The sequence below is a fragment of the Chelonoidis abingdonii genome, chromosome 5, assembly GCF_003597395.2.
Source record: "Chelonoidis abingdonii isolate Lonesome George chromosome 5, CheloAbing_2.0, whole genome shotgun sequence".
Taxonomy (NCBI): domain Eukaryota; kingdom Metazoa; phylum Chordata; order Testudines; family Testudinidae; genus Chelonoidis; species Chelonoidis abingdonii.
The window spans coordinates 101404586-101420360 of NC_133773.1; the positions used below are offsets into that span (position 1 = coordinate 101404586).

A 15775-nucleotide genomic window follows, 5' to 3' on the forward strand; every position below is an offset into this window, starting at 1 on the left:
GATCTTCCACAGAGTAGAATGATGTCTGTGCTGAAGGTAGGTTAATAACCCTAACTAATGCCAATCCATGTTCATGTATTTTTATCATATAAGTGTTATAAAGCGATAATGTACTCCCTCAACAAGGCATTCTGATCCTATCTGTGCACTATTAGTGGTTTTAACCACACTATCCTACACAGCCTGATATTTATGGTCATCACCTCTATCATTAGAGCCTTAAAATGTATGGTTGAGGATATATAATTGTTTTGGTCACATATTTATTTTTGGTTGTGTTTCAGAACAGTACTGTAAACTGTCGTCTCAGGAGTGTCGGAGAAAAACTCAGTTCTCACTTTCTGGTTGGGTGCAGCAAAGTCAGATACTTTATTTCTCAAGCAATGCGTAGAGGGAGAGAGTGCACTAGGACACAGGGTTTCCCCCTCCCAGGCAGGTCTCTCTACAGGTAAACAATTACAGCAAACATTTATACTTTTTGTTACATACAATAATAAGCAACAGCTGCATTTTGTTTATACTTAGCTCATCCTGATGTCTTATTTTTCTCACTTCTATTTAGACTCTAGTCTACAATCCCCCTTTATCTACACAAGGTCTCAACAACTTCTCACACAGTTCTTTCCCACTCGCCTCACACAATCCTCATTTCTATAAATATCCTGTTATTAGGGTTACAGCTAGCCTAATTCTTGCTAACAGAGACTGTCATGCATTGAAATCCCCTTCAAATCCCTGTCAGTTCTTTCTCTACTACCACAAGAGTAACTACAAGAACAAGAGAACAATGCGTTAGTTCTGTGTTATCCAATTATGATGTTGCTCCTCTGAAGACTGATATAGCTACCTGATAATGTTCCCTTCCCCCACCACAGCTAAAAATTCTTCTTTTATACACGTGCCTGGAAATATAGTGACTAAAATTCTTTAGTTTGGAAAGTTTACAAGCATCTTGTTATGACATTACAACAGTGGTTCCCAAACTGGGGTTCATGAATCCCTGGGGATTTGCAAAATGTTATAGGGGGTTCTCAGGAAAAAATTCCCTTGTAGCGGGCAGAACTGTCCCTAGAGACTCTGGGTAGCACGAGGCCAGCAGCCCGGAGCCCCTGGACTTCCAAGAGCTAAGCAGATCAAAGCGAGCATATCTATCACACTGAGGAGATTTAAACTTTAAGACTCCTTATAAGAAATGGAAAGGGAGGTGGATATTTTTTGCTGTTTTTAAAATTAAATAGGCAGCTAGTATTGTTTTTAAAATTATTATGAAGAACAAGTTTAAGCTTTCTTGTAACATCCGTTGTTTGCCTGGACTGCTCGAGACCTGAATGCTTGTGTATGAGGAACTCTTTGAGCTGGCTTCTTAAAGACCTTCATACTGTTTCACATCTGATATTCCTGGATGAAACATAGGAGCCTTGTCTTATAACAGGTTTATTCAAAAAGAGATACAAGCTACGAAAGGGAGATCTTGGAAGAGTGTTACCATTTTAATAATGTAATAAAAATACTGGAATGATACATAATTAATAATAGTGTGTAATAATCATGTCATAAAAACACATTTTATATTTCCAAGATCAATGCTTTTATAATTTATGCTCAGGTAAAGGAGAAAATCCCTGGAAATATTAATTTTTAGGAGGGGGCTCGCGAGACTTGGCATTTTAGTGAAAGGGGTTCACAGGTTGTTAAAGTTTGGAAACCACTGCATTACACAGATACTGTATCTATATATCACTCATTCTTTTTCCAACTACAATATACTGCTTTGCCAACTCTAAAATAGGTCATAATAAATAAATAGGTCTACACTATGGATCATTAATAGTAATTTCCCAATTTCTCAATTAAAACTTCAGTCAGTTATGATTTCTTCCCATGAAATTTATTGCACCCAAAGATCAAGAAATTCCCATACAAGAAAACCTGCAGTAAAGCAAACAGAAACTCCATCCTTTTTGGAGATTGATATATTAAAATCATGTATATCAAAACACACATTTCCAATAATTTAAGATACATCATATAGTTCAGCCATATTTGCTTCAGAAGTATTTAAATGTGTGTATTATGATCAGGTACCAACATATTGTGAATCAGCTCAAACATTTAGTATAGGATCCTATTTCATTACGATTAGTCTGCATATTAGCAGTTGAGAGACGTGTAATTCTTATTGTATGTGCATATAACTATCGATTATCAAACATGGGCATTAGAAGACCCTATATTGTCACCTTCTCTCTCAGTATCTAATGAAATGTATACCACTGCTTTAAAAAAAAAAAAATATTATTATGCACTGGAAGTTAGACTAAATAAGAGATTATTCCAGAGGGTGGTGTTATTGAGAGTTGTTAGCCACAGAGATGTTTCAGCTGGATTTTGTATGGTAGGACTATCAATTTAATTTTCTTCCTCAAAAATTTAAGGTTGTACATAATAATCGTTTTGTTATCATGAATTTTGTAAAACTGTTTCATAACACCTTGTTTGTTTACATACATGATGTGTTACAAACACTAACTGACACTTTTCATGTTACACTGGGCTTTCCAAAGTCATCAGATCAAAGCGATTAAATCAGAGCAGCCCTCTGACTGTATGCAAGTTTTGCTCAATGCACACTGTTCTAGAAGAGAAAAATACAGAGCCCCTCAATATAATTCATCATCCACTTTCAACAATATGCAACACTCATGCAAACTACGTAAGAAGATTGAGGGAAAAAAATGTTTCTCATGTAAATAGACCCACACATTTTAAAAGTGCTGCACAACTCCAATTGACTGGACACTGACATGATCAACTCTGCCCAAATTTAGGAGATTCAAAGACCTTGCCCTGAGACAATCTCGTTTAAAATCATAGATAATTGAAGTAGAGGACAAAATATCTTTTTATTCAGTTATTTAGTAGTATCACAAGTCTAGAATCAAGCTAAGTACCAAGCCACTGGGTGTTGCAAATCACGACGATCAGTGCTCCTATATAAAAATGTCTCTTTAGGATACATTTTGAAGTTTTGTGAGGGGCTTTAGACACACGACTCCACTTATAAGCAGTACTCATGCAGATAAATTCCCACATTGTGCTTTGAAAATTCACTCCTCTATGTTAATCATAGAAATGTAGGGCTGGAAGGGGCCTCAAGAGGTCATCTATTTCTAGTTCATCCTCCATCACTGAAGCAGAATTAAGCATAGCTAGATCATCTAGGGTTGCCAACCCTTCAGGAATCGAACTCTCTAACGAAAGATTATGTCATGTGATGAAACCTCCAGGAATATTTTCAACCAAAACTGGCAACCCTAAGATCATCCCTGAGAGATGTTTGTCTAACTTGTTCGTAAAAATCTTCCATTGACTGGGATTCCACAACCTCTCAGGTAACCTGTGCCGGTGCTTAATTTTCCTTATAGGTCAGAAAGTTTTTCCTAATATCCAACATAAATCTCCCCTGCTGCAAACTAAGCCAATTACTTCTTTCCTTATCCTCAGTGGACATGGAGAACTTGATCGCTATCCTCTTTATGACAACTTTTTACCTATCTCAAGAATCATCATGAACTCCTTCAGTCTTCTCCAAACTAAATATGCCCATTTTTTTTTTCAATCTTTCCTCATATGTCATATTTTCTAAACCTCTTATTTTTGTTACTCTCCTTGGGACTCTCCAATTTGTCTAAATCTTTCTTAAAGTATGGCACCCAAAACTGAACACAATACTCCATCCAAGGCCTCATCAATGTCAAATAGAGCAGAACAATTACCTCCTGAGTTGCATATGATACTCTGATTAGTACATTCAAAATATCTGCCTATCTCAACTGCCTAACATTGTTGACTCATTCCATTTATGATCACTATAACCTCCAGTTCCTTCCAGGCAGTATTACTGCCTAGTCAGTTATTCTCCATTTTGTATTTGTTCATTTGATTTTTCCTTCCTAAGTGCAGTACTTTGTGCTTGTCTTTACTGAATTTTATCTTGTTGATTTCAGACCAACTTTACTCTCCAATTTATCATGGCCATTTTGAATTCTAATCATGAGCTCCAAAGTGTTTGCAACCCATTTTTATTGCTGCATTTCCAAAACAGCTTTTAGAAAACCAAATACCATTATTTGTTACTTTTACTTAGATTAATCTATTTCAGATAATAGAAACTCTTCTCTGTTCACTAAAGTGATCCCTCCTTTTTTACTCTCAAACACTAGAAGTCCAAAATATTTTAAGTATTAGCATATGAATCACCTAGTCCAAGTGTCTTTGGAAAAATTAATAATTTTCACTTACAATACTATCAAAAAATTTAAAGGAAGCTTTGATTCTATGGCCAAGTTGTCTACCACTGGTAGAAATCTCAGTCAAAGCAACAAAAAAATTAATTAATTCTTGACACACACTACTTTATCATGGCAATATAGGATCAATCATATTTTAAAAAAAAATGTGACAAGTTCCTTGGAGAATCCCTCAGAGAAGGCGCTTAAGGACTGAGCTACACTGCTTTTTCACATCAGCTCCCCTGGGTGACATAATCTGCATATCAAAAATACATGATCCCTCAAGCTAATCTATTCCTTCTAGCCATTTTGTCCTTCTTGGACCAGGAAATATTTTTCCAAAAATTCAAATAAATGGTGCAAATCTGCTGTTTTAGGAAATTTTATGCCTCAAGAATTAATCTTTAAGAAAAACTAAACATTTTCCTCTCTCTGTAGACCAATTCCACCTCAGACAAACCATTCTAAATACTATACAAAAAAAATAAAATTGAGGGATTTCCCCATCTTCCTTCTTATCCTTTATGCCTGTGAACTAAAATAATAAGCATATGCAGACATAGAGGTCATAATTCCAATATCACCTTAGATAATTATTCTGGAATTCAGTTTTTTTGTAATTCCTATAAAATGGATTCTATCCTCCTTCAAACTATATGTGCGACAAAACAAAGATCAGAAGACCCTGCATGACTCAGTCAAGAAATTGATTTATTCGACCTTTTTACACTGCACACATTTCAAGACTCTAGCCCTCTTTCCCATCAGACCTGGCCAACTTTGTTCTCATGTCCTCTAATTAAACAGAAATATTGGCAATTCACGTGACGTCTTTTGACAAAAATTATCCTCTTGGAGTGTTCAAATCAAAGTGATTTTCCCAACAGGAAAGAGAGGACATTACCTGGACATTGTCCTATTGAAAGTGTACTTACCGTAAAAAGAAACTTCTCTCCACATTTCTCAGTAACTTCACCAGCAGCAATTCACAAGTAATAAAACACAAGCCAAAAACTTCTTTGCTTTTATCTCTAGGTCTTATCCATTTGGGAATTATCTGAACTAGTAATTCTCCAATTCCAGTTTCTAAAAATCAAGTTTAGCCCTCTTCCAATATTTTTCTCAAGAAGTATCCTATCAATATCCACAGCTCTTATTCATTTTGGCATTATCTAGTGAGAAATACAGTACCCCTAAATGCCAAAATTCCTTTTCTTGAAGAATTGGCACCAATTACTTTAATTTTCTGATAGTTCTTTCAAAGTACATAGCAATGCCCTGTTTCACAAGACTCCCCAAAGCATTTTCTCATTACACATGCAGAGTGACAACTGAACAATGGGGGTATACATGAACTTCCAGAGAGGAACTAAGAACAAAAATCTGAACCACAAGCACCAAAATTCTTTCATTCCTGGAGAAGCAAGACCTGTCTACCAAGACAACATATACACAGAGTAAGACAAACCTCAAAGCGGACTGGCTTGGCCTCCAGAAGAAAGTGAGAGTTGAACCAGGACAAAACTATAGGACAAAGGTCTACCATCCAATTTTCTCTGTTGTTCCAGATGATAAGCCTGACAGTCCAATGCAAGATTAACTACTATGTTAACTTTCTTAAATCTAAGTTTTTGTGTAGTATTTTAAAATGGTTTGCAACTATTTACTAATTTATCTTCCCCTTACCATTCATTACCCTGTTTCACACACACACAAATCATAGGGTCGCTCTTTAAAATGCCTCAACTAATTTTTTAACGAAGTATATAATACATTGAGAATACTTATGATGAAGTGAAGAACTAGTTGGATTTTTACTGAAATACATTTACTGCATTTTCAACTATAATTCTCTGGCCAAAATTCAGTCAATTACTTATGTAAAAATGCAGCTGAAATTTAAATTACCTAGTTGAAGGAAATAACCACCGATTAACTAAATTTAAGTTGTGGATTTATGACAGTGTGGGAAGATCAAATGATATATACCAAAGCTTTTACTATACTGTATCTTAATAGATTCTCTCTCTCCTTTTTTTTCTAGAAGAATACTTAAAGGTTTAAAATTCCATGCTTCTTCTTAGTGAAAAGCTTTTTGAGCCTTATCAGGTTTAGGCTAATAGGAATAAGAATAAAGATTTAATATACAAAATACATCTAATGATTTAATATTGTAATTATAATCAGATTGCATAGGTTTGTTACTATACTGTCATTCAACATCTATGATTTTTGTTCATGTTTTCAGACATATTTTAATTTTTAAGTTGAGTCAATTTATTTAGATCAAATTAGATGTAAACAATGTAGAAGGCACTATTCAACACAAAGCTATAATACAAGGGAGCTTTATTATACTCAAGTTAATGTAAAACGATGACTCCAATAATGGCAATGCTAATTTTGCAAATGAACAACAAAATGCTTTTCTGTGAGTTCCCTCCCCCTTCCCTTCACCACTGCACACGCACACGTGCGCACTCTTGCTTTGACACTCAACCTTGCTGATATCTTTGTGTTCAGTACAGTTTAGATTTTAAGCATCTCCGTACTTGGATCATGTCTTATTGCATCTATGAAGTTATGCACACCTACAGTATTAAATAATATAAGCCAGATACAATAAATAAGTATGTTCCTAAACTGTTTTATAGGTAACACTTAATTTCAGTCTTGATAAGGAGAAACTCCTCTTGTTCTTGAATATTAGGTTGTGAGACGTTGCTTATACTCCACAATCCGTATGCTACTAACAAATATAAGAATGGTGTGCAGGTTTTTATAACGTGGGGTATTGTCCACTACCAATAAGAACAATTAACAGTTTAAACTTAAACTAGACTGATTTATGGATATGCTATTACAACCTTTCAAAAGATAGCAAAGTCAGAATATATCCCATATCTTTTGATTGCTTGCTACTACAAAAACTCATACATAATGCTTTTTTCATCTACTTTCTGAATATTGTATTATTGATGATCCCATGCATCTATATCCTCTCTTCCCGTAAAAGTTGATCAAAATGCCAGCAAGTATTGAGAATTTAATGGCAATGCCACTAACTTTGTACATAAAGTACAATCAAGATTCATAGCATTATGAATTTTAAAGTATTTCTTCTTTCAATATTGTTCACATTTTAAATGTTACACCTGTGTGTATCTAACAGGTCCTATAAATTTGTTTACACAGTGTTGCCACTGTGCCAAATGGGACAGCCTCCTGCAACTTCATATTGAATCACAACATCAGGTCTCCTATACTTGCATTGTGCTGTAGTATTGTGGAGAGGCTGGGGAGCGTGAGGGGGGAGAAAGGAGAGACAGGGATGGATGGCATATTGGAAAGGAAAAAGGAAAAACACTTTTAAGGACAATCTCAAAAAGACTTTAATTGTAAGGTAGCTCTCTCCTTACTTATACTGTTTTAAAGATTAGCTATAATTGCACAGTTGCCTAGTGGGCTGCCAAGAGACAGCTCTCCTTTAGTTTCTTGACAGTGGTGAGAGGGGAGTAGGGAATGGAGGGAAGTCATTGTAAGCAATAGTTAAAATCCTTGTTTTCTCCTACCCTTCGCTGCTCTCCCCACTTTCTCTGGAAAGACTCTCTTCCATCTATACTTTGAGAAGAAGAACCCATGATCAAAAGTGAAACAGGTTATGTGTAAAGCAGTCAACAAGAAGATCTTCATATTGGATTCAACATTTAGCAAGATTCCAAGTTCAGAATTATTTACACGAGAATGTTCCCGTCAATACTAGACCATGAGCATGAAGGGTGTGCATAACCACAGGAGGATTATATAAGACCACACACATGGAAAACCCTACGTAAAACAGATAGAACAAAGAGAATCAATTTTTTTGGCCAATGAATCTTGGCAGTGAACCTATAAAATATGCATTTGTAAATCTATTAATTTAGGTTCTCTTGTGCAAGCTTTGGCAACATTTAGAGGCCACAGTCATGACTATTCCCTTCATCTGTTTTGTTCTAGAATTGCAAGTATTTTTGCCACACCCCAAACCCAACTTTCTGAAGGAAAAATGGTTCCCTCCAGTTTAAAGCTTCCTTCGTTTATGGGGAGTTGCTAAGTAGGCCTCACTTTTCTTACTAATGAACAGCCAGGATTACAGTTAATTAAAAAAGTATTTTATGCTGCATTATTTAAAAATAACAGGAGAAAATGCAAATGTTTGAAAAGCACACAACCAAAAACCTGAACTTTACAAATTTGAAGTTTTCAGGTTTGGTAAACCTCTGTCTGGATTTCTTTTCCCCTGGAGCTTTCCCCCTAAACCCTCTCCAACTGCAATCTCCTAGTGCTACTAAAGCTGATTCACAGTCACTCTTAGTTTAGTCAATGTTATCTTTTTTCTGGTACTACTGTGATGAGCTGATGATTTTTCTGGTGATGCTGTCATGAGCTGACAGGTGAAATTCTCCAACACATATCCTGTTTGACAGGAGCAGTGAGCCTCAAAGACTTCTTGAGGAGAAAATATCCACACGGAATAAGAAGAGTACAATACTATGAGCTGTAGTAACTACATGTAAAGACTTCAAAATCTGGGATGAGGTAACATATTCCACTTTCTATACAATATTTCCAAGTTGGGCGGCTCTTTTATTATATATTCTGTTTTAGGTGATTGTGAAAGAGGAAGTTTTCATATATTCTATCAAATACCTTGGATCTTCCACTGAATGAAAGCAACTTCTGCAGTTAGTGTGCTACCACACAGGCACTTATTACACAACAGACTTGCAGATACCACAAAAGATGCTCTGGCAATCAACCAGAGGGCTGCTTATAAGCAAAAAGAAACTCAAATGGAATCATACTAAGCTAGCGTCTCACCGAAAAGGCAAATTCCCTAAAATTGTATTTAATTTAGGGATAATCAGTGCAATCTCCTTGGCTATATGAGTAAACAATATTGGTTTTTTAGGACTTGTCTACCCTTAGAATACGACAGTGGGACTGCTGCACCATGCAGTGGCCCCGCCATAGCACTCAGTGTAGACACTACCTACACCAAACAGGAGGGCTTTTCCATTCGGCATAAGTAATCCACCTCCCCAAGAGGTGGTAGCTAGGTTGACAGAAGAATTTTTCCATCGACCTAGCACTGGCTACAGGGGGCCTTAGGTCAGCTTAACAACCCCACTCAGAGGTCTAGATTTTCACACCCCTGACTGACATTAAACTGACCTAATTTTTTTAGTATAGACCAGACCTTGATCTCCAACAGAAGTAAAGAACAAAAATGTAGCATTTAGGAGTACTGCATTGCTCACTAAATAATACCAACATGAATAAGAGTCGCAGATATTGGGAGGATACTATGTGAGAAAAATACTGGAAGAGGACTAAACTTGAAAAAGAAGTTCAGGAGAGCTGGCAGTTTCTCAGGGAAACAATATTAAAGGCATAATTGCAAATTATCCCAATGCGAAGGAAATACAGGAAGAATGGTAAGAGGGTATTACGGCTCTGCAGTGAAGTGGAGTGGCCTCCCTCCAGACTTGAGAGCGAGGGACCACTACCCTCCCCATGGTAGGCAGAGCCAGATCCACTCTATCTCCTTGCCAGAAATACCAAAGTAGGACAGGAAGTATAAAGGGAAGGCCCTGAAGCTCAGTTGAGTGGGAACCACAGAAGGAGACAGAGTTCTCCAGTCTGCTATCAACCGCTGCAGACGAGCCCGTGCTGGACAGTGTCCTGCCTCTGGAGGAGACCGACCCCGGACAGGAGTTGCCAGGACTGCTGTCTGCAGTATACCCTGAGGAGACAGAGGACCCTTAAACTATGAACCCCCTCTCCAAACTGTGGTAGGAAGTAGCCTGGAGAAACCACACTTTAGTCTGGTTTTGTTGCAAGAACAGGGGTCAGTGTGTTGCTGCTAGAATCCCTGCCGACCCAGAGGCAGAACACTCTGCCACTGTAAGGGCCGTGGGCTGGGAACCGGTGGAATCGGGTGGGCAAAATCTTACAAAAAGTGGAAACATGGATGAATTGCTAAGAAGATGCACAAAAGAATAGAATGAACATGTAGTGACAAAATCAGAAAGGCTCAGGCATAAAATGAGCTACACCTAGCAAAAGACAATAAGAGGAGGCTCTTTAAATACCTTAGGAGCAAGAGAAAGACCAAGGGAAATGTATGTCCTCTACTTAGAGAGGGAGAGCTAATAAATGATGACAATAAGAAGACTGAGGTGTTTAAATGCCTATTTTGCTTCAGACTTCACAAAAAAAGGTCAATCGTGACCAGTCATTTAACACAATATTAACCACAACGGAGAAGGAATGCAAGCCAAAACAGGGAAACAACACATTAATGAATATTCAGATCAGTTAGATGTATTCAAGTCAGCACACCCTGATGAAATTCATCCAAGGGTACTTAAAGAATTAGCTGAAGAAATCTCAGAACCAATAGCAATGATTTTTGAGAATTTATAGAGGAGGAGTAAGATCCCAGAGGACCAGAGAAGGGAAAACATAACACCTATCTTTAAAAAGGGGAACAAAGAGGATCCAGGGAATGATAGACCAGTCAGCCTAACTCTGATATCTGGAAAGATACTGGAACAAATTATTAAACAATAAATTTGTAAGCACCCAGAGGATATTAGTGTTATAAGGAATGGCCAGCATGGATTTGTCAAAAAGAAATCATGCCAAACCAACTTAATTTCCTTCTTTAACAGAGTTATTTGCCCAGAAGATGGGGGGAACCATTAGATGTGATGCATCTTGATTTTAATAAGGCTTTTGATACAGTCCCTTTTGATACAGCAAGCCAGGAAAACATGGTCTAGATGAAATTACTGTGAGGTGGGTGCAAAATTGGTTGAAAGATTGCACTCAAAGGAGTAGTTATCAATGGTTTGTTGTCAAACTGGGAGGGAATATCTAGTGGGGTCCTCCAAGGGTCAGTCCCAAGTCCAATACTATTCAATATTTTCATTAATGACTTGGATAATGGAGTGAAGTAAGCTTATAAAATTTGCAGATGACACCAAACAGAGAGAGACTGCAAGCAGTCTGGAGGACAGGATTGAAATTCAAAATGACTTTGACAAATTAAAGAACTGATCTGAAATCAACAAGAAGTAGTTCGGTAAAGACAATTGCAAAGTACTACATTTATGAAGGAAAAATCAAACGCACAACTACTAAATGGGGAATAACTGGCTAGGTGGCAGTACTGCTTAAAAGGATTTGGGGGTTATAGTTGATCACAAACTGAATGATTCAACAATGTGATAAGGTTGCAAAGAAGACCAGTATCATTCTGGGATGTATTAAGAGGACTGTCATATGTAAGACCCAGGAGATAATTGTCTCGCTGTACTCAGCACTGGTGAAGCCTCACCTGGAGTACTGTGTTCAATTCTGGGTGGCACACATTAGGAAAGATGTTGACAAAGTGGAAAGAGTCCAGACGAGAACAATAAAAATGATAAAAGGTTTGGAAAACTTGATGTGTGAGGGAAAGTTAAAGAAACTGGGCATATTTAGTCTTGAGAAAGAAGACTGAGGGCAGACCTAGTAACAGTTTTCACATTTGTTAAAGACTGTTACAAAGAAGATGGTGAACAATTTTTCTTCATTTCCACGGAAGGCAGGACAAGAAATAAATAGCTTAATTTGCAACAAGGGAGATTCAGGTCAGATAATAGGACAAACTTTCTAACTATTAAGCTCTGGAATAGGCTTCCAAGGGAGGTTGTGGAATCCGCTCTTGTGACCATTGTTGCCTGGGGAGGATCACACTGAGATTGCTCAGTCAGAGCAAACTGCAAAGAATGATACAGATGATCCCCAAAACTGGTGGTTATTCTAGTAATTAGATTAACCAATCAAGCAACAAAACAGTTTCTACAATACCTTACTGGTTACCCTGAAGCCAAACACACAGTTCCCTTAAAGCAATCCAGCCTTGTGCTCCCACCCAGACAGCTTAGTCCAGGGGTCCCCAAAGCAGTGCTCGTGGGTGCGCACATGTACTAAGTGCACCCACGTACTGACCGGCGGACGAGCATCCGCCAAAATTTGGCAGCATTTCAGCAGCGATGCCTCTGGATGATGCCACTTGGCAGCATTTCGGTGGATGCTCGTCTGCAGTCACGGTCCTCCGTGACTGCAGACAAAAAAGGTTGGGGACCACTGGCTTAGTCAAATATGATGAGGATTACTGAAAATCTTGTTCATCAGAAAGTTCCATCAATCCTAGGGGATCGGACACGTTACCCACCACGTCACTGAATATTTCAGATATTACTCAAATACATGCTTTCAGACAATTCTTATTACCTAAACTAAGATTTATTAAAAAAGGGAAAAAAAAGTATTATAGTTAAAAGATTATACATAGAGACGTGAATAAGTCTTAGGTCAGAATCGGTTCATCAGGTTACAGTCCAAATATGCAGTCTATATATAGACTTTGTTCTAATTCTTTCATGAGAATTAGCAGGGTAATCAAAACTGAAGCTGGAGACCTCAGTCTTGCGACTCAAGCTTCTCCTAACCAAGCTTAAACAGATCTGAGATACAGGATTGCGGCCCTATAGTTCTTTTATAGATTTGTGGAAATCTATTGTTAGCCTCTTGACAGCAGGTATTCCTTGGGTGAAGAATAGTGGCTTTGAAGTAAAACCTATTTTCTATGTATACACAGATACTTAGTTGCATTCATTAGCATAAGATGATATCCATTAATCAGTTCCTAGACAGTTTACTAAACTTCAAAAAGGAATATAAACAATGATGTTATTAAACTCAAGTTTCATCTAAATGTTAATATTCCCTTTTGATCTTTCAATCAATAGAATATAGTAACAGACAGGAACCATCTGGTTACATTGTTAACCTCTAACAAGATATGGGTAAACACAGACAAATACAATCATTGTCTTCCTCTAATTCTCCAACAAGTCTACATTTCAAAGCTCTAATCTATCTAACGTGGCTTTGTTAGCTATTTATAAGGAATGGCCCTAATTTGTCTTTAAAGGTAGAATTTGGGTCATTCAGCCTACAAGTCGCTTACCCCTTTCTGGCTCGGTGTCACGCCATCACTGGAGGTTTTAAAAACAGATTGGACAAACATGTCAGGGATGATCTAGGTTCATTTGGTCCTGTCTCAGCGGAGGGGGCTGGACCTGATGATTTCTCAAGGTCCCTTCCAGCCCTACATTTCTATGATTCTAAGAATTCCTGTGAAGTGTGACTGCAGATGCCAATGAATTCTTCACAATAATGGATACATAACATATGCAGAGTAAACTTGGTCAGATCTAGACCTTTCTGGATGGTCATCTGCATTTCCAGCCTTTTACCATCTAAGAAAAGAAATGCAGAGAAGCTGAGTTTGGCGCACAAAATACACTGCAGTTGATTCATCACCATGTGATAATCAGCTATTTGCTTAGTAAATGACTCAATGAACAAAGAATTTCCTCAACTTGTATCTTATCAGATTCCTTATCTTGAGGAGCGTATCTGATGAAGTGGGTATTCACCCACGAAAGCTCATGCTCCAATAAGTCTGTTAGTCTATAAAGTGCCACAGGACTCTGCTGCTTTTACAGATCCAGACGAACACAGCTACCCCTCTGATACTTGACAACATATTTTTAGTGTGCTAGCTCAAGTCTGTCTTCAAGGGCTGGGAGGCTCGCTCCCAGCTGCTATGAAGACATACCTTATGGGGTGGGGGGGTGAGACAGCACAAGAAACAAAAGAGGTAAAGGAGAAGGAGGATGAGCAAGGAAACAGCTGGTGCTATGACCATTCAAGCTGAAGGAAAGGGGAACTGACAACTAAATATTCAGATGTGTCAATACACATGTGCCCCAACAGTTTTACTGCTTTGAATGATTCTGTGGCTCACAAGGCATACCACTCAAACTTCTATGTTGAAATTACTTGAGTGTAATATGCTCCACCACCACGCCCACGCCCAAAACGTCAAAATGATGTTTTCCTAGAATTAGATAGGTAGTAATAAAGATAGTGGAACAACTTACATTTAATGTGTAAAACGAGCACTGCTACTGATAATGTGACAGAAGTTAAAACAAATACATAGATAAGACCTGTTTCTGTAATAATATCACAACATGAATGAGTTCTAGACAATACTGGAAAACTGATTTTCTCCTCAATATTTCTTTATCAAAGATCCAACGTTGAAAATGGTTCTATCGTTCAACCAAGTAGCAGCTGATCAATTTCCATTTTTAATATAAATAAGAAATCTTAATTTAATTGGAGAAAACCCTTCAGTTATTATTGCAACAATTCACTTTACAGTGACTTCAAAAAAGGCTAGATTCCTGTGTATATACATTTTTTCAGTATTTTTTTTATCACCTTGCTTTGTGCAGATGTCAAAGTTATGCCTTTTGCAAGTTACTTTAGCTTTCATCCAAAACAAATAAGAAGAGACTCATAAGCTAAAACCTTTTAATATCACTGGAGTAATGAGATTCAACAAAGCTGTTAGTTCCTCTTCAACATAACCATTCCTTTGAGTGCAACAATTCCATATACTGATTCAATATTAAAATATTTTGGTTTGTTTTTCCCTCCCCTGATTAAATAGATTCTCATTTAATGCTTGTTTACAAATTAAAATTTTTCTGTATTTTAAAAAGAATAAAAGCATTTTATAACAGATCAGATATTCTTATATGAACCATGCTTTGAAGGAGAGAGCAAAGGCGATAAAGCCACACAAGACTATGTTCCAAACAACATTAAGGGTCTGAAATCCATAAAAATAAATCCAGGTCAAACTGTTGAAGTGTTCTTCACTTACAGAGGGGGTCTGACAACAATGTGTGGCACAACAAAAAAGGAAGGGATGGAATTTCAGTCTAACTTTGAAACTACTACACTTTTGTGGGCTAGTCAATGCCATAATGTTTGTGACATTCTGTACCTTGGGGGAGTGCACTGTAACCCCCATATTCCATATTTTATATATATAATATTGTAATCTTACATATAAAGCATGCCTTGCAAGGTATCAGGGGAAAGCTTATGATCTGCTGAAAATCATTTCTCTATTCACATATGTATACCATTAATGCATATGAAGTTATGAGAATTGTGTTGTATGGTTGTCACTAAAACATGCTGTAAGCTGGGGACACCAGCCAGATATTAGCTCCCCAGAGGCAATAGCAAAGTATATAACCACCACCCAAGCAGAGTGTCAATCAACCCATCAACAACTATTGTCCAGTAAAGAAGCTACAATGCAGTGACTCATGTACATGAGGCCATACCAGGGGAACTGCTCAACCTTGTCTGGAGACTCAACAGTGCCCCAGACATGCCTGGACTTTTGTTTTCCAAGCACGTGGGCTAAAGGTATAAAACAGACACAGTGGCCACCTGCTGTCCTTTCTCCTTCACCCACCTACACTGCAAGCAGCAAGGACACTCTGAAGACTCCA

General features: G+C 37.6%; 1 protein-coding gene across 5 annotated transcripts in view; it reads right to left on the bottom strand.

Moving 5' to 3' along the window:
* KLHL5 (kelch like family member 5) overlaps nt 1-15775 on the bottom strand; it is a 105900-nt gene that overhangs the window by 77743 nt on the left and 12382 nt on the right. The gene's annotated exons all lie outside the window — the stretch shown is intronic.